Source organism: Camarhynchus parvulus, chromosome Z (assembly GCF_901933205.1).
Source record: "Camarhynchus parvulus chromosome Z, STF_HiC, whole genome shotgun sequence".
NCBI lineage: Eukaryota > Metazoa > Chordata > Aves > Passeriformes > Thraupidae > Camarhynchus > Camarhynchus parvulus.
The window spans coordinates 40,669,243-40,694,281 of record NC_044601.1 but is presented as its reverse complement, the minus strand read 5'-3'; the positions used below and the strand labels follow the sequence as shown (position 1 = coordinate 40,694,281).

Here is a 25,039-nt window from a genome sequence, read left to right as displayed (position 1 = left end):
TTACAACACAATGAATAGATTTCTACAGCAGACAAATTTTTCAGAAACTCACTGACTTAAAGCAACTTAATAGTGAGCTTTCATGCAATGGTAGCAATATGGACAGAACAGCAGTATTCAGAAAATCACAGGTGGCTTAGAAAACTTCAGATCTTTATCCATCAACATTCCTTGCTGTAAAGGATATACAGCTTATGAGGAAATGATAGGTTATAAAAAGACTCTACAAGATGGATTAATACTATATAGTTAGTTATTCAATGATAATATAAATACTGGTTGGAGAGGCACTGCACATCTGACAAATTTATGGCCTTTAATTTAGAGTGTAAACATTTAGAAGAACTAGACCTTGTCACATACTGACACTTATTTTATAAATTAATGTTATTTTATTAAAGGCAAATTGCACATTTTTATTTCATCAGAAAAGTAGGTATGATCTAACTTCAAAAAAATTTCAGTAATGTTTTTTCATGTAGTTTAATTGCTTAAATAATTAATTAGTTCAAAACAATTGAAATAATCTTATAAAATTAATATGTGATTTCCTAACAGCTGAAAGCTCATTTTACTATATTCTAATTTTAATATCAAGACACAAATTCCTAATCTTAGATATATACATAATTCAAAAAAATAAAAAGTCTACAGTATTCTAGAAACACTTTGCTGCTCTGGACTTACACCATTAGTAAACTCATTCTCTCAGAAGCCCTTTCAGTAGTTGCCCCTTCAGTATAAGCTTTAGTAGAGGGTTTTTATACATAAATCCTCTGTTCAGAAAAATTTAATTTAAAATGCTTATAGATTTGACCACAAATAACTATCAATAGAGAGCTAAAAAAGGCTTTTGTTACAAGTCCTGTAATATTTTTGAATTTCAAAACATTTATTCACAGGCAGAATTCCAAAAGTGTTTGAAGACTTTGTCAGAAACCAACAATTTTTCTAAAAGTACAGGGAAATATAATGATGTCTCCAGACTGCAAAGGTTAATGAATAAAATGTGCAACTGAGAATTAAATCTCTCCAAAGTGCTTCAAAGATAAATCCACTTTGCTGTATATGTCATCACAAGTTGCATCTTGAGAACAATTAATAATTTCTTAACAGAAAGTATTCTAATGGTGAATTTCCAAACAAGTCTAGTCTGGAATTCTCCAAGGCAGAGAAGTGCAGGAGACTGAATCATCACCAGAAGTTAAGAGGTAAAAACCTCTTCTCTTTTGTTACTCCTAACTTGAAATTGGGAAACAAACTTGTGCAGCAGCATCATGAAATTTTTCTCTCATACTTCAGCTACTGTAGGGAAACAAACTGGGTACACATTTTCAGTTCTAGTGAAGCAAAAGATATTTTCTCTCAGAATATACCTTCCTTGTTAAATTTTAAATAAAAATTTATTTCTTTCAATGTACTTAATCTTTTCCTATGTCTTTTCTTGGCTTCTCTTCCCCTCTTTTTTCCCCAGAACTCAGTTTCCCCTTCCCTTAGTTCCACTTCTACACATTTCAGTGTCAGCAAACCTATGAACATTTTCAACATCTTCTTGCCAATCAGCCCAGCAGTTGGTTTTTTTTTTTTTTTTTTTAATAGGAATGCACAAAGGTTGTCACAAAGTTATTTTTGCCTGTATTTTGCACTTGTTATCAGTTGGGAACAGAAGGAAATATCACTTTGGCTCCTGAATGAAAGCAACAGATAAGCATGATGTTTTGGGCTGTCTGCTACTTCTGCTAGCTACCAACAGAGCACTGAGCTTTACTTCCTCACTCCTCTATGATGTACATTGTAATTCCCTGCTAGCAGGGTGGAAACATTTACATTTTCTTAGAAAACAGATTGAGAAAGCCAGATGGCAATATATAGTTGACAGTGTTAGAGAAAAAGGTTAAGCTTCAGCATTGACATTTACATATGTGCTTCTGGTCACAGTTAATTCCAATGTGTTCGATTCAGACCTATGACACTGCTGTCCAAAGACAAAGCTAGATATTAAAGGAAAGGTTATGAAGAGCAGTAATATCTCTTATTAGATCAGTTGATAGAAAAAAAATGACAAGATTCTGGCACAAAAGCCCGTGTTCAAAGGAATATAGAGTAGAAGATTTCAGATATGCTAGATGCCACTTGGGACATGGATATTATACCTTCTTTGAAAATTTCTTATTAAAATCACAAGACATAATATGAAATCCTGCCTCAGACATCAAAGAAACAACACATCAGTGAACATTCCCAATGTTTATATGATATTCATGATTTCTGAAAAAGGGAAAATAGTACACAAGTTATCCATAGTAGTGTAAATTAGATAAAAGGCAAATTATTTCTAAAAATTCCATTATATTCTTTTCACTTCCATAAATAATAGTGTTCAGTAAGCCTTTGCTTATTTCTTTGGACAGAAAAGATGGCTACATGAGATGATGATAACTTCCCTTTAAAAAAATTAAATCCTTTTCTCTATGTCCTTTCATTCACACTTTTGGGATATGACTCTACCTTATACAGTCTGTCTGTTTTAACATCTAATCCACATTTACGTGTACATAAATTTCATTTTTTCCACATATTTACCTTCATTTGTGATTCGCAGATATATATCTGTGGAGACAGTTAATGTTTCTATTATCTTTTATTATAAATATGGAAATGTTAGCAAATTAATAGCAAAAATAACACCAAATAATAAAGCAAATTACTGAACACATATGTTTCATAAAATTTCCATCCCTGAAAGTGATACCCTTTTAGAGTAATTTTTGTTTTCCCAGTGATGGAATATTTTTGCATTTGAGAGCTTAATTTCTCTCTTTAGTTAAAGATGTCAAAACATTTTCCATTCAATAATTTCCTACAGCCATAGCCATACAATTTAGAAACAAAAATAAAAGTGTGTTCTCAAATGAAACCTTTTTAGCTCTTCAAGGTTTGTGTAGATTACATTTTAAAGTTTTTACCAAGAACATAACTAAATTAAAAGCATGGCACAGAAAAAGTACAGAAGTTAGAAAAGTATTAAAATACACTTAATTTCTGCCAGTACCTGAGCACCACAGTTCTATTTCTAAGTATATGACATAAATTTTAACACTAACAAACACACACACAAAGAACAAAAACATAAAACTATTATTTTTACATGTCACATGAATTTAAGAATTTTTATATATGACATCAGTTCATGATATTTGCATTACAAAACACTGCAATCCACGACAGAATTTCCTATTATCTCTTTATATTATTAATCACTGTACCTTTAAAAAAACTCTATTTATCAGAAAAAAATCATATACCTTTATACCTTGATTCTCCTTAGGGAAAGAATCATAGGAAATCTATTTTACCCTATCACGCTTTCAAGAGAGAATAAGCATATTCTCCTGCTGCTCTCAAAGTTGTAAGTTCTGCATCATACTGCCTGTTTTACTGTCCTCTCAAAACAAATTTTCCAGGCTTTCTTGACCTAACAAGATTTTCATCAGCTGCAGTATCTTTTAGGTAAGATTGTAAGTCGTTATAGTAAGACTACAAGTCCTTACACTACAAGGGATGACATGCTTGAGATAACAAGAAGCGTCACAAAAATACAGGGCAAACGCAGAGACAGCAAATCTCTAACATATGTTCACAGACTGCAAAGTGTTAATAAATACATTGATCCTAACTTCAGAACTTAAAGTGACTGAGATTCTTACATTGATTTATGCTAGAAAAGTAATGGTTTCCTATGAAAAAATAAAAACAAAGGCATCTTCTAAAGCATTGTGGAATTATAAGGGCTTATTTCTGAGTACAGATTTTAACATCTCTACCTACTCCAAGATTGCAGTAGTCTACTAACTACTTGAAATCATAATCAATGATGAGTTTATAGAGTGAGTATCTGATTATGTTTTAAAATATTTTTTCATGGTAATGCAAGAGTCCTAATTATAAACATTTCCTGCCTGTTTTGGCAAGATACTGGGGATGAGAGCAGCAGGGGTGGTTTCTGTGAGAGAAGGGACTTTCACAACATGAGACAGAGAAAGTTCCGGGCAGCTCTAAAATGGATCCATAGTTTAATGCATCAGGAAAGAAGATTCTGCTTCTCTGGTAACATATATCTCGGAAAGGGCAACATATACCATGTAGCAGCTGTGAGAGATAGGACTGAGAAAAAATGTGAGAGAAACAGCTTGCAGACACTAAGATCAGGGGAGGAGGAAGGAAAATGTGCTCCTGGCACTGAAATAGGCATTCCTTTATTCCAGTGAAATAGGCTATTCCTCTAGCCTGTAAAGACCATGGAGAATCAGATTGTCCTCCTGCAGCCCATGGAAGACCTTGTTGGAGAAGATATAGACACTGTAGGCCATAGACCTCTCTACACTCAGAAAAACGTGTCCTAATGGAAGTTGTTGATTGTGGAAAGTCTAGACAGGAGAATGTGAATAGGACTCCAAATGGCAGCATATTTTCTCACAAAACTTAGAGCTCATGGGGGACCCATGTTGGACCAGTCTGTTCCTGAAAGACTGAACCCCATGGAAATGACCCATACTGGAGCTGTGTTATAAATGCAGGATGCTAGGTAAATTGAATTACTAAGATTTTCTTGAGGTTCATAATATTCTTACCTAGCTAGAACTATGAAGCAATTATTTTATTCAACATCACGGTTACAGTGTTTGCTACATTGTAGATAATGGTACAGATTTTCCACATTTTTTATCTTAAATGCATAATCATTAATCTGGACTTTGTTTGTTTATTTTCTTTATCTAATTTTAACCAGGTCATTTTCTAGTGTGTTATATTTCTATTCCCATAAAAAGTGTAAAGACAGTAACAAATGACAAGAATTTTCTATCTTATTTTCACTCCCTGTTCTGATGAGGAGGGGAAGTGAGTCAGTGTCTGGGTGGGGATTTGGCAGCAATCCAAGGTCAACCACAACAACAGTCAGTCTTTTGATCTGAGTTCTGCCAGAGTTGGTAACTTCCCTTTGTTAGAGTACATAGGGGTAATGATTGTATTCATTTCTCCCCGAGTAGGTCCTGACATCAAGGGAGGCCGTATGTGTTCTTCTCCAGGTTTTAAATATTGAGAGGATTTTATTATCTGAAATATACACAGATAATTCAAACAAAACTCAGCTAAGTTTGTCAAGAACTGATTTATTCTGATCATAAAATTTAGAAGCTGAAAAATAATTTCACGTTATGTCATTTCAAGACCTCCATAAACTCATTTTGCTGTAAAGAAAATTAAAAAGTTGACAAAAATCTCCTAAACTCTCCCTCAGACTTACCACAGAAAATTTGCTACTTGAATAAAAATTTGGTGATCAGCATGACCTTTATTATGTCAGCAGCTAAAAATATTTTTTTTAAGTGTCTTTTTATCTGTCTTTTCTTCCAGTCTATAGTTGCAGCTATATCCTCTGATTCTCTAGAGGAGGAGCTGAAATAATATATCTAACCAATTACTCATCAAGACAATGTACTCCTTCACTTTGCTGATGACTGGCTAAAGCTTTGAAGCATGAAATTTGATTTTGTTACTGGTTTAATGTATAGATGCAAGTACAAAGAACATTAAAATGTCAATGCATTAAATTTTGTTTTCCCCAGCAGTCTTGAAAGATGATGATGATGATGATGATGAGCAGGATGAGAAGGAGGAGGAGGAGGAGGAAAATGAGGAATCAGAGATTTAAAAACATCATTTTCCAAATGAACAAAAGCAATCCTATATTTATTAAAATGATACACAGAGGTTATAAAATTTTCTAGAGTGAAGTATGTATTTGAAATAGTTGTGTTATCAAAGATTGCATCACGTTACTCTGATATTATTTAAATATCTCAACTAGAATATGTATTTCTGATTTTAATACCTGTCTAAAAGTTGGGTCTCAATAACTGGTTTTATGTTATTATTTTTTCTTCAAAGTTAAACAGCTGCCCTCTCTTTTCAATTACAGTAGTGTGCATATACATATATATTCATGTAGAATTCATCCCTCAATCATCTCTCTGATTAAGCTAGACAACTTAATCTTCAGAGGTCTTGAATTTTAAGGGTCGCTTGATTCTATTTTCAAAATGAAAGCTCTGTCTTCCATCCCTGACAAACAGATCTATCCTTAAAACTCATGGCTGAGTGAATAATCATCATTCATGTATGCTGCAGTTTGGTATTTCTTAAATAAATTGTCCTATTTTTTAATAGGACATGGAGAAATTAATGCATATGGCAGAAAAGTGGCAGAAAAGTGAAAGAAAAGACTGGAAACTGCTAGATGGTAAAATAAAATACAATTTTACTTCATTTTGATACTACAGACCCTTATTATTACAATCATAATGGTGACCAAAAATGCTTATAAATACTTAGTGTAAAAAGGAGCATATCTAGAAATTTCTGTACCAGTCTTAAACTGTAACCTTAGAGCCAGACTCAGAGCTTATAAGCAATGAAGTCAGTGAAAAATACAATAGATAAGGTAGCTGAAGCAACCACAAATACTTCCAAGTGACAGGAAGGGAAAAAAGAGAAATTTCACATATAGTTTCAGCATACTGCCACATGCCTACTTAGATCACAATTTTCTAATGTGATTTTTAAGATAATGTCCATTAAATTTAAAACCAAATAAATAAACCAAAAAAACCCTCAACAACAAAAAAACCAGCACAACATGCAAGTTTATTCCAGAGGTGAAAAAGAAGATATAGCAGTGCACTTGCCAGAACTGTTTGACCAAATTGTCTTCTGATGTGCTGGTATGCAGTATCATGACATGAGACAAGGACAGCTGGTGACGAATTCTCAGATAAAAGTTACTGTAAATGTTTTTCTATCACAAAGCCATAGAATCACGAATAATTTAGACAAGGTACAAAGGAGTGATTTTCCTAGTTCAGTTCTCCACTTAAAGCAGAGACAACTGCCTGTTTTTTGCATTTTTTGCAAATTGCATTTTTTCAAATTTGGAATGGAGGCAATAAAAACAAGAAACCGAAGGCAACCTAGTTCACAGAGTCTGATTACTAGAAAAGTCATGTATTTGTTAGGGCTTCCTTGATTCTTCTAGAAGCTGTTATCTTGTAAACCCTAGCAAGCACAGCTTAATACAGGAATGATACTACTAAACTTCAAATCGCTATTAAATTTTGAAAGCTGATTTTTTTTTCCTGTTTAAAGATAAATGTTGCATCTTTGATTGAAAAATGGAATGATGTACTACCTCTCTAAATTTCCTATGCAATGCTGATTGCTTTAAAAAGGATGAAATTTTCTGATTTTTTTCTGCTACAAAATACAACACATGCTCTTTTTCTCCTATGTCTACCTCTGTGAGAAACAAAGGATATATGTAGTATGTGGTATATGAATATGTGGTTCTTCTGAGGCATATGTAAAATCCAAGCAGGAAGGAATTTAAAGTGAGAAATATTAGCATATATGCATATATATAAAATATTATGTATTACTACAGCAACACTATTAATTAAAGTTCAAGAAGACTACCAGACATTGACAGAGAATAATGTAGTAATTGTAAGCCACATAAGATGACTGAAAAGTTCATCTCAGTAAATATCCCCGATGACTCCTTGTGACGTCTTTTTTACTTAACAATGATTCTGTTTAGTCCTAAAAAGAAGTCATCTGATACACGTATCCAAATGTTCTGACAGTTGGTGTTATCTAAAATGTGGTTGCATAAGTTTAAGATAGATACTGCAGATAAACAACCATTTTTAATATTTTATGATCTAAATGAAGATATCAAACTGGCAAATTTTCAAAAATTTGAGTGGTGCTGATGATGATATAAAGCATCAGACCTTGACCTGATGAAACTCACAGAGCTGCAGCTCCAGGATGTTTGGCAATCATTTCTTGACTTCTAGACACTTGTCAAAGCAAGATAAAATCAGCCTGAGTCAAGGCAAATCCAACAGATCCTAAAACTCTGCACTGTTGGATTGATCTAAAACTTTCTATCTGCACTGGCAAAAATAATACTTACTAGGTTTTGGGATTTGAAAAAAAAATGGTTTTGGCTTTAGAAGTTCTAAGTTCCTAATTTATTCATTTTTTATTTATTTGGCTTCAAACAAATAATGTGTTTGGGTTTTCTATGATTTCCTATAGATTGTGCTTAAAGTTTCATATAAAATTCAACTCCCGTGCTTCTGAAAATATATGCCAAAATAATCCGAACAAGTAACCTTAGTGAATGTCAGGGAAAAACCCCAAGTTCATTGTGCAAGGATAGAATCAATGAGAACTTTACTGTTCTCCTGAATATACTGCTCATCATCCACTCACTATTCATCCAAACCAATTCAATACAATCTCCTTACTATTGTCTTTAGTTTATAAAGCATGTGTCTGAAATTTACTAGTGCAATCTGGCCAAATGTATCAGGTGTGCTCTAACTTCCCTTTTGCTTGATAAATATTGTGAAAGTCTTGTTCAATAGAAAAGAAAGGCATTACTAAGAAAGGATGTGATTACTAATACATTCTGGTTTTATTTCAGAAATCCTTCACCCTGCATCTGTAATTCCTGGACAAAGAATGGTTATGCTATTTAAACAATTTTAAAGAATGGCATAAATCCATGTTCAAAAATCACATAGATGGATCTCATTTTTAAGCTTCACACATCACTGATTATTTTTGTCATAGCTCCAGAAAAAATACATAAATCCAAATAAAAGATCTGAAATTTATAAATTTAAGACTATCTTTCTTACTCTTCCTTCTGAAAAAAAAAAATCTACTTTAACAAAAGATATCATTGGAGAGATTCTAATGTATTCAATAACCATAGGTATAAAGGTCTCTGGCTTATTTCAAGCATTCTCTGGTATTAGTTATCCTGCTTTCTCTGTTTCTGTGAATGAATCTGGGAATCAAAACTGGCTATTGGAAATACATACAAAGACTGTAAAAAGCTACAGTAGTTTACATCAGGAATCAAAATAGCAGCTGTCTGCTTCTAAGAACTAGGGAATGGTGAATGTCTTACCCACGCAGAAACTGTATCGAAGGTGTAATCTGGAGTAACTCCTGTTCAAATAACTGTTATGTATTCTATCATCAGGGAACTGACAACTAGACTTGCTTAGTGTGCAGTCCTTTATAATTCACCTTAAATATAAAATTTACGCTGGAAAGGACAAGAAAAGATAATTTCCTCCTAAACCAAAAAAGTTCTTTCACAATGCCATATGAAGAGCAGATTTACTTAAGTGACACTTTCTTCCTTGTTAATGATAAAATATTGATGAAAGTTTTTTCAGTCATCCCATCATCATGAGTCTATGTTTGACCCTGGCTACAATCACCAGGTCCAGTCCTGACACCCTCCTCCAGTATGATATGGCAGCTAGAACTCACTCTGCCTTTATTCCCACACAAGTGGGTGATGTCCTACTCTGGTGCTACTCTAGGGAGTCCCCTGTTCCACAAAACACTCTGAAATATATCGTGGAAAGTTAGATCAGAGGAACACAAGACAGATCACATTTAATACATATAACACCTTTATTAATTATCTGGATGATAGAGAAAATGCTCAAGGCAGATCCCATCCAAGTATGTACAAATCTAAAGGGAGAGTTCAAAGATGATGGAATTAGGCTCTTTTCAGAGGTATCTGGAGATAAGATCTGAGGAATGAGCAGAAACTGAAACACAGGAAGGTCTTTCTGAACACAAAAAGCATCTTTTTCTCTTTTGGGAACCAACCACTGAAGAAGGTAGCCCAGAAAAATTGTGGGATCTCTGTCCTTGTAGATTAAAGCTATTCTGGGCATGTGTCTCAGAAACCTGGTCTAGGTGACCCTGCATAAACAGAAGTTGTCAACTAGGTGTAATCCAGAGGTTCATTCGGATTTCAGCCTTTCCTTATGCCTGCTGGCTGAATCCTCACTATGCAGGAATAGCTTTTGACATCTTAACTTCCATTTATTGCCTTGGTTTTTTCTATCCTAAAGGAAAAGCTAGTTTTCGATCTTATGGTTCTCCTAATATGGTAGGTGTAATAAACTGTTTCCAAAACCTTCTTTATGACTTCATTTGGTAATAATTTGATCAAAAGTAATTGAAGTCATTTCTATAGCAAGGAAAGAACTTACTGTGATGCAGATTGAATAGTCAGTAGACTAGATGAATAGCCACAAACACCAGATCTTACTGTTCCTTTTTAGGAACATACAGCAAAAAGCCTTGAGATATTTTATTGGTTTGATTAAGAAGATGGGAGATTTTTGCCATATATGGAGTCCAAATAAGCTGATTTGTTGTTAGTGTGAGACTGACATTCTTAATATAGGTTTACTAAGCCAAGAAATTATCTACAAAATTGCAAAATGAAATATTTTTATTTTATATTATTTCTTAATAATGGATGAAGAAACAAAAAGAAGATAAAACCTTTTGTCAGACAATAAAATTTAGTCAACAGATAATATAGTATTAGATTTTATAGGCTTGCAGGCATTCAGCTATTAAGATTCTGAACTAGATCTAGTTTTGTATGTCATATAATTCTTTAGGAATATTTTCTATGCATAATCTAATCATCAATGCTATCATGACTATGCTATTACAGATTGCATACTATTTGCACTCAAACATACAGGAAAAAATAATGTAAGAAGTCAAAAAGCTTCAATAAATTGAGAAACTATAACTACAACAATTTAAAGAGGTGAGATATTTCTCATTGCATATTTTGACAGTGGTTCTTTAATTAATAAAAAGCTGACTGTTGATTGAATTAATTCAGTCCTTTCTCACTTATAATATATTCTTAATAATCCAAGTAGCAGATAATTAAATCTTTTTACTTAATATAGAAGACTCGTGTAAATCTTATTATTAATCTTTAATATACTTGAAGTCTTATGCTTACATATTGCAGATACTTTTTGCTTACACAACCAAAACCCAAAGAGTAAACACACAGTTAATACTAAATTCAAATATTCAGCAAAAAAGCTGGGTCTATGTTCTACCATATCAGATCCTAAAAAGCACACTTGCCCTAGGCTTTTCCACAATCTATAAATTCCATATCTTACACAATGCAAAACTCAGCTTTCTGTGTTGCACATTATCTTCTTGAACTGTTTCACTTCTGAACACATTAAATTACTAGTAATAAAGAGTTCAAGCCTGATTTTTTTCCTAAAGCAATTCAAATGCAATTCTGCTTGTTAAGTACAACTCAAATCTGCTTCACTACATAAAACTGAAAAAATAAATATTCCTCAGGGTGTATGTCTCAAAGCACTTTATGCTGAACAAATTTGTTTAAGTATTTGTTCAAATTTTCATCATAAATCAGATCCCCATGCAATTTCCTTCTTCTCGCTCTTATAAAATGTTATCAGATCCTACAATATACCTACACAGTTAACTGTACCATTGAAATTAAAACAGTCAACCAGGACTTTTTAAACCAAATCATATCAGTTACATTTTCAGAACCTCTCTCACACCTTTTAGAATCCTGGCATCCAAAATTAATAATCTAAAAGAGGGCAAGGAGCTGGGGATGGGGAAGGAACAAAACTGAACCAAACCAGATCAAGGCACACCACACCAATACTACCACTCTTCAACCAGCAGGTTCTTCTGTACTTTTATCTGTTCCAGTTTCATTCACTTCAGGAATGAGGCTATCTATAAACAGATCTTTTTAGACTTTCTTACTGTTTTTAATAATCTGTCACTAAAAAATGGCTTTAGTTTTGCATTTCTGTCTTGACCACCTACTTTTGATTATACACATACTTTTGATTTATTTCAAATTCAATATTTTACTTGTTCTTGAAGCAAGAATTTGTCTGCATATGTCAGCCAGGTTGTATGGGAAAACTTTCAAGATCCCCTTTATTCCAGTTGTCATAAGTAAATTGTGCAAAGATCATCAATATCTTTTACCAGGATTGATCTGCTACACATTATTATTGTTCTTGCTGTTATTATTATCATTAATACTACTAACATTATTTCCAATGCACAGGTTTTTTTAAGAAACCAGTACATGTGCAATAAACTTTTTTCTTTTCAGATTTCATAAAGACACCTAGTTCAAGTTGAAACTGTAGTTCAGCATGCATGATTTCTATCAGGTTTGGTATAAGGCCACAGGCTCTCTACTATCTTGCAGTGCATGGTCTCAGGACCTTGATGTGCCTGCCCAAACCTGCCCTTGTTTTACTTTGCCTTAACAACTGTGTGATACCCAAGAGCCCATTGTCAGAACACTGTATTTCTGATCAAGAACTGATGGATTTCACAAACGTAACTGGTTGGTCTCAGCAGAGTGCAGTCTGGTCTATGAGCTATTATTGCTACAAAGCACTCACAGGTGTATGAGAGAACTACTTTAGTGTCTCACATGTTTTAAATTTTTCCTTGTTTTTGATCAGGTTTACTAACATGATGCTCATTTACAGCTGATTTACTTTACAGTCTCAAGTTATCTCCAGCTCAAATATAATAATGTCTCTGTCACATCCCTGTGCCTACTTTGCTCACCAATACTTGCATTTTAAAAGGATGAGAGAAGGGATCTTTTACAATGCAATTCATTCTTTTTGGTAGATATGATTATCCTCCATTTAATGAGTGATTGTTTCTTGAGATGTACTTGGGACTATGCTCTAAAATTCTCACAAAAACAAATCACTAAAAAAGCAAACACCTCTTGATAAACACTCTCTTCTAAAAAGAAAAAAAAAATTAAAGTGGGATAAAATATTGGAAACAAACTAGAGTCTAATTATAGAACCTTAGGTAGTGACAAGATGATTTAGAAGTTAAAAATAAAAAAAAAACCAAAATCATAATATGTAGCACAATACACACAAAAAATAGCTCATATTTAAGAAGTAATTCAACAACCGAATGAAAAAGCTGAAGATAGTTCGTATTTTGGATGTAGTGCTGTCAGCAAACAGACAAAACATGTTGGTTGTTGTTTTCCTCACAACTACTTCAGTTATTTGATGTTAAAAACTATTGTTGTCTATTCAAATTAGGCCAAGAAGGATTGAAAATTATTCCTGTTTTCACCGTCTTGAAGGAATCAATTAAGTGGTTTTTTTAGTTCTCAGAGATTGGAACTGTACCACCTCGCTAACAGAACAATTAAATTCCTGGTATGAAGGCAAATTCATTGCGTCTTTTGTATAAAAATAGTTTTGATGAATGTTTAGCCTAGACTTTGAAAAACAATGTCAGGGAAGAGTTCTGGCTGCTCCGCATAGGGAGAGAGCCAGGAGCAAAAGGTGTCTCCAAGGCTTTAGAGTAGTGCCGTCCTATGACATTGATCCAGAGCACACATGCAGCAAGTCAGGGTTGGGATCAGACACAGAAACAGTCTACTGGGGTAAAGTAGGGCGGAGAGTAGGGTTGAAAGCTGTGTCCAAGGATTCATGTTGGGTCGTGACTGAGACAATATGACCCTGGGCATAACTACAGTATTGATCTGCTACACAGCTCAGATAAGGGTAGCAGAAACAGACTTTGCTGGGCAAGAGTTCCCTAGAGAAGGAGGGTGCCCCAAACTTCTGGTTTCCCATCAGAGATGGAGGCAATCTTTGACTAAATATCTTCATTCGTTCCGCTTAGCCCTTTAACTGATTCCACTGAGCACCCTAACTCAGTCCAGTAAACATTTAGGAAGGGGGCTGCCGTCAGGATCCTTACAGAAAGGTAAAAAAAAAAAATTGGCATCTTTTAATCATTTCCAGTAAAGCTTTTTTGATTTCACTTTGCTTAGGTAAAATTTCAACTGAATGTTATTTTAGCTAGTTACATATCTGGATTTAAAGAGTGAGTTTATTTATGGAATTGTGACTATTAAACTTGAAGAATATGAACAAAAACTAAGAAGTGCAATTTGTGCCATTTTATTAATAATACTTATTCCCAGTATTTTAAAACAATAGTGTGTTCTGTTGTCTTGAAAAACACTGCATAATTTTTCCAGGCTTATTCATTCAGCCATATCCTAATTCTGCAAAATATCATTGACATGTTCGGTTTCTCAGTGCAGAGAACGATGTCTATGATTTTCATCTACAAAATTTAATTTAAGTTATAAATCTAAAAAGAATTATGCACAACTAGATATATATGTTTATGGGAAAAACATATTTGAAATCTCTATTTAGGTTTTTTAATTATTTTTCACGTCTTTGAAGTCTATCTCTTGTAAAAACCATTATTTTAACTAATGATTTCAGGAATGTTTTGTTATTTTTTCACTTTTATTGGCTAATTTGAAAACTTTTATGCCAAAAGTAAACACTGATATAGAATTTTAAAATATTGCTTTAAGTTTATTTTAAGATTCTTGTCAAGGTCTTCAAAATAATAACTTGGGAGTGACTTTGAACAGTAGGTTTCATTTTTACTGTGTTGCTTATGTTATAGGTGTTTCATATTGAGATTCTGATCTCAATAAAGATCTCTATTATGTGATCCTATGATATATGACAGGATGTCATAAAACCAATGAAGTAGTTACTTACTATCACCTGATCTTTTTTGTTACAAAACTTACTTGAATATACTTAAAAATTACATGCCTTTTCTAAAGCTTAATTAAAAAAACTGAGAGCTGTAGGTGACATCTGTGGCCCCACGAGGCCACTGTAGAAACTAGTTTATGTTGTCTAGTGTACTGCTGTCTCTGCTCTGCAGAACAGTGTCATGATGTAATGAGGCAGAATTCAAAGATCATCCAGTGTTGTTACAGGTTATAGGGTGGAAAGGACTGAGCATAGAGAGATACAAGGCTACAAGTCAAAAGCACTACAGGCTTGAATAAGTTAGTAGTTGAGTAATTGTTTTGTCAAAAATCCAGAAAACCATAAATGACTGCAGGGTCCAAGTACAAAATCAAATTTATTGTGTGATTAGCATTTTTCCACCAGCAACATTTTTTGCTAAATTATTAAAGGGCAGTCAAAGATAAAATGTCTGAGAGTCTGAAGTGGCTGATGCATGGGTAAGGCTGCAAGAAAAATTTATCTCTGCTGAGGATATACAAATCTGGTGCATGAACGAGTAGGAAATTCAGTAATAAGGACTGCCAATACAACACATTCTCCAAACAATAAAATCAATAGGACAAACAAAAGTTAAATTCTGGAAGCACAAACAGATTTTGGCCCTTTAAGCCTCAAGAATTATGTCTCTTTCAGGAGGAATAGCCAAAATTTATTCCTAGACAGTTTGGAAGTACTACTGATCCATATGCTTGTGGTCTAAAAGAAAAATTTAATGCTGGGAAAAGCAAATAACCTTCTGGGTTAATAAAAGGATATTTTTCACCTGAATAAGCAACAAATTAATAAGCTAGAAGGGTCAAAAGAAGGAGATGAGAAAATTCAGAGAACTACTATCGTATTAAGTAATTATACCATAGTATACCAGTCAGTCTCTGTAGGGAAATAACTTACTGCCACATAGTAATTGAACAAAAGATATGTTGTTGAATAATTTCACTTCAGGCAAAAGGGTTTTAATCCCACCCAGTCATGCAATCATGCACCAGTTTAGGATACTCATGTATCATTTGTATTTTCCACAGCCTTTTTTGTTTTCTGAGAAATTCTGTTGAGGTTTCCCAGAATGCACTGTCATGACAACCAGCCTTATTACTGTCTTGATCTCTTGATCTGTAAAGGACAAATTTTGATTCAAATTTTACTGGTTGTCTGTTTTGGGGGCTCATATTAGTAAACTAAGAAAGGGCAATGGAATTTCCCTGCATTTAAAGAGTATTTTGATAATTAATTTTGTTCTTCTCAGACATATTTATTATATTCTGCAGCAAACAAAAGTTCAGAGTCCACTAGTTCTGCCTTTTTGTTGGAATGAATTAGGTGCCAACAAGTTCTTATCTAGAATCAAGATAAAAAATTAAAGGAAATTCCTGTATTCTGAGACCATGATTATTTATTTCTTATATTGCAATATCTCATCTTCACTGAGAGCTACTGTAATCCATGGCTATTTATTGCTATTTATATTTAAAGTATTTTCTTGGCTATAATTATTATGTGCTTTACTGATTCAAATCAGTTTAGGCTGAGTTAAAATAGTAATAAAATTCTTAGCCAGTTAGGATTTCAACTAAAAATATATAGAAGTATTTTTTCTCATTTTCTTAAGTAGGAAAAACACTAAACTACTTTTCTAAAGAGCACAGAAAAGTACAACAGCACAATGCAGCAAAACTTAAATATTTTTAATAATCAAAACATTTTCAAATATGGATGCTTCAAAACATTTGGAAATATCCAAAATCTTGGATACCAATGAATGTTTACAAAGTACAGAGCCTTCAACCGTAATGCCTGTGGACCATTAGCACTGTTAGATGAAGAAAGCACTGTTAGATGAAGAAAGACTTTCCACAGAATGGAAAGGGGCATGAATGTAGGAGTGACTAACAAGGAGATATACTAAATAAAAAAGTTTGAAACTATTTCAAAAATTAATTACAGTTTAGGTGATCCTTGGCTGCCATACAAGGTCCTTCCACTGGGAAAAAAAGAAAGAGGAGAAAAAAATTAAAGCCAAGCAGCCAATAAAGTGGAGACTTCAGACATAGTTCCTGGAAGGTGATTAGCCTAACTTTGTTCTTGGAAGAGATCATGAAAATAAGTATGTGCCTAAAATTCCAAATTAGACTTGAATAGAGCAGAGAATACTGCAATTCTGTTGTGGGTAAAGAATATTTAGTTGAAAAAACAAACAGGAAACACTCACTGTACTTTCTTATTAAGACGATATGTCTATGATGATATTCAGTGTCATTGCACTACTCTGTATGATGCACAGGCAGGACACCCTATTTCTCTGACTGTGATGAGAAACTGAATCTTGAATAAGGGCTTGCAAACTCAAAATCAGATATGGGGTAAGGCTCAAATGAAAGCTTTCAAAGAAAGGTATTTAAAAGTTTTTATTTAAACAATTTCATAATTTAAAAAATTATACAAATATAGTTTAAGATTGAAACATAATCTTTGGAGGCCAAAAGGTTAGAACAAATCTTTTATTTATGAAGAAATTAAATGAAACAGTTTGATAATTCTATTTTTCCTTAAACACTGAAATAAATGTGCTTGGAATGCATCTATCCTAAGAGCATTGAAAATAGGACATTATTTAATGCAGGCTAAAGGACTATAGTTCATGTAATGTTAAAGCCATCTCTTCTAGTAAAGCGACCTGACTCTTCAGCATGATAGTTTCCTATCTTGAAGTGTACAACCTTCTTTCCATGTAGCAAAAATGCGTGATGTAAAATAACTTTTGGTACTGTAATCCCTCTTGATAATTATATACTTGCTTATATAAATCACATTATTTAAGTAGGTTGGGATTGGAAAATTCCTTGGACAAGGTAGAAGATCAAAATCTGAAATTTCCAAAGAAAAGTCTATTAAAAAAAACCCAAACAACCAAAAAAAAAAACCATGAAAAGACTTGTCATCATGCTGAAAAAATAAACAAGCAAGGATGAGGCAGACTACATATTAAACAAAGGAAGAAATACTTCTATGCATGCTTCCCTGTCAGAGAATCTCAGGAGAGAGCTGTGCTACATTTCAGTGTTTTCTACAAACATGCTTGGTTGCTCAGTCTGCCATCATCTATGTGGGCTGCATTCCAGATGAGAACATGTGGGAAAGCACAGTGTCTAAGCTTCATGATAGTCAGGGAGGTTAGCCAAATGTCTGAAACTGATAACTGGGAGCAGAGCCAGAAAATTCTTGGCATTTAATATGTGGTTCGGTTTTTGGGGAACTAAGCCAAGGAAATCTTTTTAGGAGGCATCAGAAGAAATCTACTGAGTGTGTTCTAAATAATACTCTTGCTGTACTGCTGAGATATGGTAAGGATGGGTCAATTCAGCAGTCCTTGTCTTGATGCAACTGCCATGAGTTTTTATGAAAGTTTTATCTAATGGAAAATGCAGATTAATCTCCCATTGCTGTTTTGAATTTAATATCCTGAGTGATGATTTCTTCCTGTTAAGGATTTTTGATAATGCCTCCTTTTTTTGAAAAAATTTTAAAAAACGTTATTGCAGTAAATTGAACATAAGCAAAATTTCCTTTTTAAAAGTACAAGGGTACTATAACCAAAAAAATTTTTATCTTCAATACAAAATAATTTCTATACTTAAGTATTACTGTTGAAATAACTGACTCTTGCAATTGTTTTGAAAAAAGGAAAAGTAGGAAAGCTATGTGTTAGTATAAATAGACCAATCTGTTTTCAACATTTTTGGTATTCTTTTTTTTTTCCATAATATATTGTACTATGAAGACCATCCTATTAGCCTCAAAAAGGTAGTATAAGTGCTGTCATTGTAATACCCTTTCCTTCCCTTATTTAATTAATTAAATGATAATTTATGTGTGTGTTCTAATTATTACTTTTGTGGAGGATCTATACAAAAAGGATTTCTATGTAATGTATATTAATGTATGAGATACCAATCACAGACAAAGCCTTCCTGGAAAAAAATAGCTCATGTGGACCCTCCAAGTTCAAGTATATCCAGAACATGTAGAAAAAAAAAAGGTAAGATTTTTAGGCTGCTGTCTTAAATTAGTCCAGACATTTTACTCTAAAATCTAACTTCCCCTATCAAGCACTACCTTTCTTTAATCGTACAATTTCTGTAGTCAACTTAGTAAATCTCTAAGTTTTGATTCTATTTCCTTCTTCATGCACAGATTATTTAGTTCTATACCAGAACATGAAATAAATTTTATCTTCCCTGTAGAATATTTTTTTTAAATACAGTTATTTCTAAGCAGAAGAAATCTGCTCCACTTATATTAATTTTATACTTTGTCACAGTAAATGTTATTTACTGTAATACATAGTGAAATTCAACAATGCCGCTCAGGAGTAACATCAACAGACAGATATGCACTAACACCATGTCATTATAGAAATGTCAACTTCTCACAAGAGAAATCAGCAACTGACTAAAACAATCACCTGCTTTTACCAGCCATTCTTGCAATTTTGGAACTCTCTGTGCTTATAATATATCTGCTACTTAATAAAATTAGCAATTTTGCAAATAAGGCCTGACTGGTTATTTTTGTAGCTACAGATAATTTATGTAGCTTGCTTAATGGAGAAAAAATAATGACATTTCACTTTATATGCTTAAAACAGTATAAAAAACCAGGCTGCAGAATAAATAGTAGAAGTGGGAACAAATTGTGCAGTCATTTGACATTAACCTACATGAAAAATCTTTTTAATGCAAATATGTTTAATCTATTTTTTTTCCAACTGATGGTGTCAGAAAGCAAATCTTAGGTGAACACTGCTATTACACATTCCTGCTGGATAATCTTTGTTGAATCACTAGGGTCAAAAATCACTGACCCTGCAAAGATGCATGTCAAGCTGCTTTTCTGAGAGGAGTTGATAAAAGAAATTCAATTATGTTAGAGATAAGAGCCTACATTTTTCATACTACATTAATAGGGCCACAAAGAACACAATTCCAGGAGTTAGTAAATATGATTTCTGAGTCTACCTGTCACAAATATAGAACTATTTATACACATATCTTTAAAAGTTTTACCAGCTTTCTAGGAATATTGAACCTCATTTAAACAATAAGCAATTAGAATATAGAAACAACTTCCATGGGAAAACAATTTTCAAAAGCAGTTATTTGCTTTTCTAAAATTGTCTCATTATACGTTGGTGGTTATATACTTTTTCTATAAAAGCACACTTACAGTTATAAGTAAATATATATATATGCTTTCACTGTGTTTCCTGGCCACTCAAGAAGAAAAAAATATCCTGTAAGGACAGACACATAGATTAATTTTGTGAGAAGGTGTTATGTTTCTATACAACATATAAACTACAATTGTTTTAAAAATAATAACTTTTAGTACTTCATCTGGGAAAGAAATGTAGTAAAACTCTATGGGGAAAGATAGAAAATGCTTTGCCACTAGGAAGTAACAATATATAGTATTGGGGATAGGAGATTTTTTTTTTAAATATCAACCAAATTAAAATACTCTGTAAATTCAAAGAAAAAATGGCAAGTGTCTTGTTGAGATTAAATTAAGCCTTTCTTTTTTTCTTGATTTCCAGTGAATACAAAATTCAGGGATTTGATTAATTGTTCTTCCCAGATAAAAATAAACTATTATAGTTTTGATGATGGGACTTTCAATTCAAGATACAGATTTTAACATGCCCAACCTGGAAAAGGTTAATCAACACAAGACGATATATTTGCAGTAAATTGTATTATTTTCACAAATGTTGAAAAGAGAAAGAAATTGTGTATTTTACTTGCCTAAATCAGTCAGATTTTTTGTTTCAGTGAAATAAAGCTGATATCACAGTATTATGACCTTTATCTTATTTGATTCTGGTTTCATCTCTAAATTATGCTCTTTCCCCAATGATTTAACACAAAGAAGAACACATAGCATCATTTTATATTGATTTCAAGGTTACTTTGTACTGCTAAGTTCAGTGGTTGCAGATTTCTACCCACTGCTGGTTGTCCACATTACCAGAAACTAAGTTGATAAAGGTAACCAAAAAAGGCTTCAAGGTTCTTAGCTGCCTGGATGAAGGGACAGGAGATGATGTTGTCCTTGATTCCTTAATTGCAAGGATGAATGCTGAAAGGAATAGAAAAACCCATATGGTCAGTAAATGGCTTAAAGAAAGTTTTTTATTATGGGGCAGTTTATATGTTACCAGGTATGTTGGGTTAACCTGTCTAGAAAGTGCAAAAGGATCCTAGCCTATGAATTGGAAGGGCTAATTGAGAGGGCTTTCAATTAGGTTTGAAGGGGGAAGGGCATGAGAGGAGCCTTGCTACAGCTGAGCCCGAGTGGGTGACAAGCCAAAGTAAGGGGCAAAATTGATAGCCCAGCTGAAGTGAATCTACTCTAATGCACACAGTAAGGGTAACAGAGGGAGATGCAGCCCACTATGCTGCAGGAAAGGCATGGTATAGTCACCATCATCAAAGTGTGGTGGGATGATTCATGTGACTGGGGTGCTGTAGTGGATGGCTACAAGCTCTTCAGAAGTTATAGGGATGAAAACTTGGTGGTTCTGTACATTAGAGAGGGCTCCTGACTGTATAGCACTCAAGGCTTGTGATGATAAGGTTGAGAAACTAGGGGGAAGAGACAGGGGAATGGCTAACAAGGCAGAGATCCTGGTGGCAGTCTGTTACAGAACACCCAACCAGGATGAAGATGTGGATGAATTATTCTATAAGGAGCTGGCTCATGTTTCCCTACCAGCAGCCCTTGTTCTTGTTGGAGACTTTAACCTGATGGACATCAGCTGGAAACTCAACACAGCAGAGATGAGGCAGTCTAGGAAGTTTCCTGAAATTCATGGAAAACAACTTCCTGATACAGCTGGTAAAAGCCTATCAGGAATGAGGCCCTGCTAGATCTGCAGTTTGAAAACAGAGAAAGGCTGGTGGGAGATGTGGAAGTCGGGGTTTACCTTGGGCACAGCAACCATGAAATCATATAGTCAGTGAAATAAGGATGGACATCAACAAAATCTCTACCCTGAACTTTCAGAGGGCAGACTTTGTACTATTCAAGATACTGATTTGGAAAGTTTCTTGAGAAGCAGCCTTTAGAAACAGAAGCCCAGGAAGCTTGGATGTACTCTAAGAAATCTTGAAGCAATCATTCCTATGTTTGAAAGATGAGCTGGCAGATAAAAAGACAAGCCTATCTGAACCTCCATCTTTTGCAGGAACTTGGGTAATTCCATCACTTTTGAAAAAAGAGGTAGGTAGCTCAGGAAGTGTTTAGAATGTCATTAGGTCATGCAGAAAGAAAATTAGAGAGGCAAAAACTCAATTAAAACTTAATTTGGCCATTTCTGTAAAGGATTAGAAAAAGTGGTTTTATAAATACAATAATAGCAAAAGGAGAGACAAGGAACTCCTCCATGCTTTATTGGACTTGAAGAGGAATGTAGTTACCAAAGGAAAAGGTGGAGGTACTTAATGATTCTTTGCCTGTCTTAATAGTAAAACCAGTTATCCTCAGGACAACTGACCTCCTGAACTGGCAGACAAGAACAGGGAGCAGAATAGACCTCCTGTAATCCAGGAGGAAGCTGTTAGTGACTGCTGAGCCACTTAAATCCTGACAAGTCTAGAGTGATGGAGCTGGTAGAAGAGCTTGCTAAGCTGCCCTCCATTATTTATCACCCTGGCTAACTAAGGAAGTCCCAGATGATAGGACAATGGCCAGTGTGATGCCCATCTACAAGAGGGGCTGGAAAGAAGATCCAGAGACTGCAAGCCTGTCAGCTTCACCTTGGTTCAGCATAATCCCATGACACAATACAACCAAGGCATCAGACCCAGATGGGGTTTAGCAAAAGTGGGTCCTGCCTGGGCAACCTGATCTGCTTTTGTGACCAGATGACCCACCTGGTGGATGCAGGAAAGGCTGTGGTTGCTGTCTTCAGCAAGGCCTTTGACACTGTCTCCCACAGCACTCTCCTGTAAAAGCTGACAGCCCATGGCTTGGACCGATGTGCCTTTCGCTGGGTTCAGAACTGGCTGGATGGCCGGGCCCAGAGAGTGGTGGTGAATGGCATCCCCCAGGGATCAGTTTTGGGACCAGCTCTGTTAAATAGCTTATCAATTATTTGGATGAGGGAATACAATCAGCAAAACTGTGGACAACAGGAACTCAGGGTGGAGTGTTAATCTGCTGCAGGATAGAAAATCTTTGCAAGTGGGACCTGGAAAGGCTAGAGAGATGGGCCATGATCACCAGGATGTGGTTCAATGAAAACAAGTGCTGAGTCCTATATTTTGGAGAAAACTGCAGGCAGCTCTACAGTCTGAGGGCAGAGTGGCTGGAAAGCTGCCCATAGGAAAAGGACCTGGTGATGCAGGTTGACAGCAGCTGAAAATTATGCATCATGTGCTGAGTTGGCCAAGAAGGCCTATGGCAACCTGGTTTGCCTCAGCACACGAGGCCAGCAGGACCAGGGCAGGGATTGTCCCCCTATACCTGGCCCTGGTGAGGCTGCATCTCAAGTACTGTGTCTAGTTCTAGGCCCTGAAATTCAGGAATAACACTGAAGTGCTGGAGAGAAGGGCAAAAAAGTTGGGGAGAGGTCTGGGGAGGAGGTTCTGTGAGGAGCAGCTGAGGGAGCTGGAATGGTTTAGCCTGAAGAAGAGGAGGCCCAGGAGACCCTTTATTACACTCTACAACTGCCTGAAAGAAGGTTGTAGCCAGGTGAGAGTCTGCCTCTTTTCCCAGGCAACCACCAACGGGAGTAGAGGGACATAGTCTTAAGGCTGTATCAGGGAAGCTTTAGGTTAGACATTAGGAATAAATTCTTCACAAAAAGGATGATTATATCTTGGAATGGGCTGCCCAGGGACATGATGGAGTCACTATCCCAGGAGACATTTAAAAAAACCTGGATGCACTACTTAATGCCATGGTCTAGGTGAAAAGATAGTGTTGGGTCATGGGATCAATTGACCCAATGATTTCAGAGGTCTTTTCCAGCTTAATTGATTCTGTGATTCCATGATACTTTGCTCTGTGCTGTAGCTGTTCCAATCAACTTTTCAGAAAACTCCCATGTGATTTTCTTTATATCAAGTTTTTTCTTTACTTTATATGAAGTAATGAAAATATATTGCATTCTAAATGTAAAAACAAGACAAAAAAAAAGTGAAAAAAATTTTTTTGAATGAGAAATTAAAATGGCTGCATTTCATTGCTGTGTGAAGAATACAGCTGGTTTTGTTTTGGTGCAAATACATAAACTGTTTTTGGCTTTTTTTTCAGACCTAAGTTATTGTTTTGAAAATATGTATTTTAAATAAGCTGTAGTACTTTTTTGCCATTTGTATTTTACAAAAGAAAGCAGTCTTCCTCTCACAAGAGATAGGAATAGATGTTTGAGATCCATACAAAATGTCTTCTCACCCTTGCTTTAAATACTGCTGCACTAATGATAATTGGGCAGAATACAACAGCAGAGTTTTTAATTATATAATATCCTCCCCCCTTTAAAAATATAAAAAGAAGTTTGCATTAAAATTGTATTCAAAATGAAAGTTTGATGTTTTAGTACTTCTCTTTTGTAATTTTGAAATGTAGTATTTAATTGCTAATGTGAATTTCCAGGGAGTGTCAGGATCCTTATTTTCCACAACCCCTGAAAAAGTCAGACAAATTTCTGTGCCCTTTTTCCTTCTCAAATTTCAATCTGCAAATACTTTCATAAGAAACCATAAACAGAGATACTGAAAAATATCTGTGTAACTTACAAGAAAGGTCCATTTTGTGTTGAGAAGAACATCTAAGTTAAAAAGCAGAGGAGATAGCCCGAAGACATTTAACAAGACCAAACACATGCACACACACACACTCACACACAAACACACCAAAAAGCCCCAAAAAATTCAAAACAAAAAAAATGTACTGCTTTGCAAACTTTTACAGGTTTGCACTCAGCAAGCAATGAGTTACCGATAGAAAGGTAAACTTTGATCTATTAATTGTTTTCCTGTAATTTTCTACTGAAAATTTTGAACTGTATTTGATACTCAGGTCATAATGTTGTCACCTGAAACTTACAATGATGTTTTCTGTTCTCACAAAAAATTTCTGCATACCAATAGCTTCAATGCTAGGTTTAAAATACGTTTCTCTAAAAATATCTACTGATCTTACAGATAAGTTTTACAACAGGTCACTTTGAAGTAGTTAAGAATTCAAAATATTAATTTTTATCTCCAAAGTATGATAGAAACACTAAGACAGAAAACAGAGGAGACACATTCTTCATTCATCAACCCCAGCCAATATGCTGTTGGAATTCATCTATCTACATTCCAGCATGTCGCTTTTTGGTAAGTTAGCTTCAATATTTTGGGCTTATATTATGTGATTCTAAAATA

General features: G+C 34.5%; 1 protein-coding gene across 27 annotated transcripts in view; it reads right to left on the bottom strand.

Annotated features, from left to right (window-relative positions):
- The window catches only part of PTPRD (protein tyrosine phosphatase receptor type D), a 1,161,500-nt gene that overhangs the window by 866,998 nt on the left and 269,463 nt on the right, over positions 1 to 25,039 (bottom strand). The window lies entirely within an intron of this gene.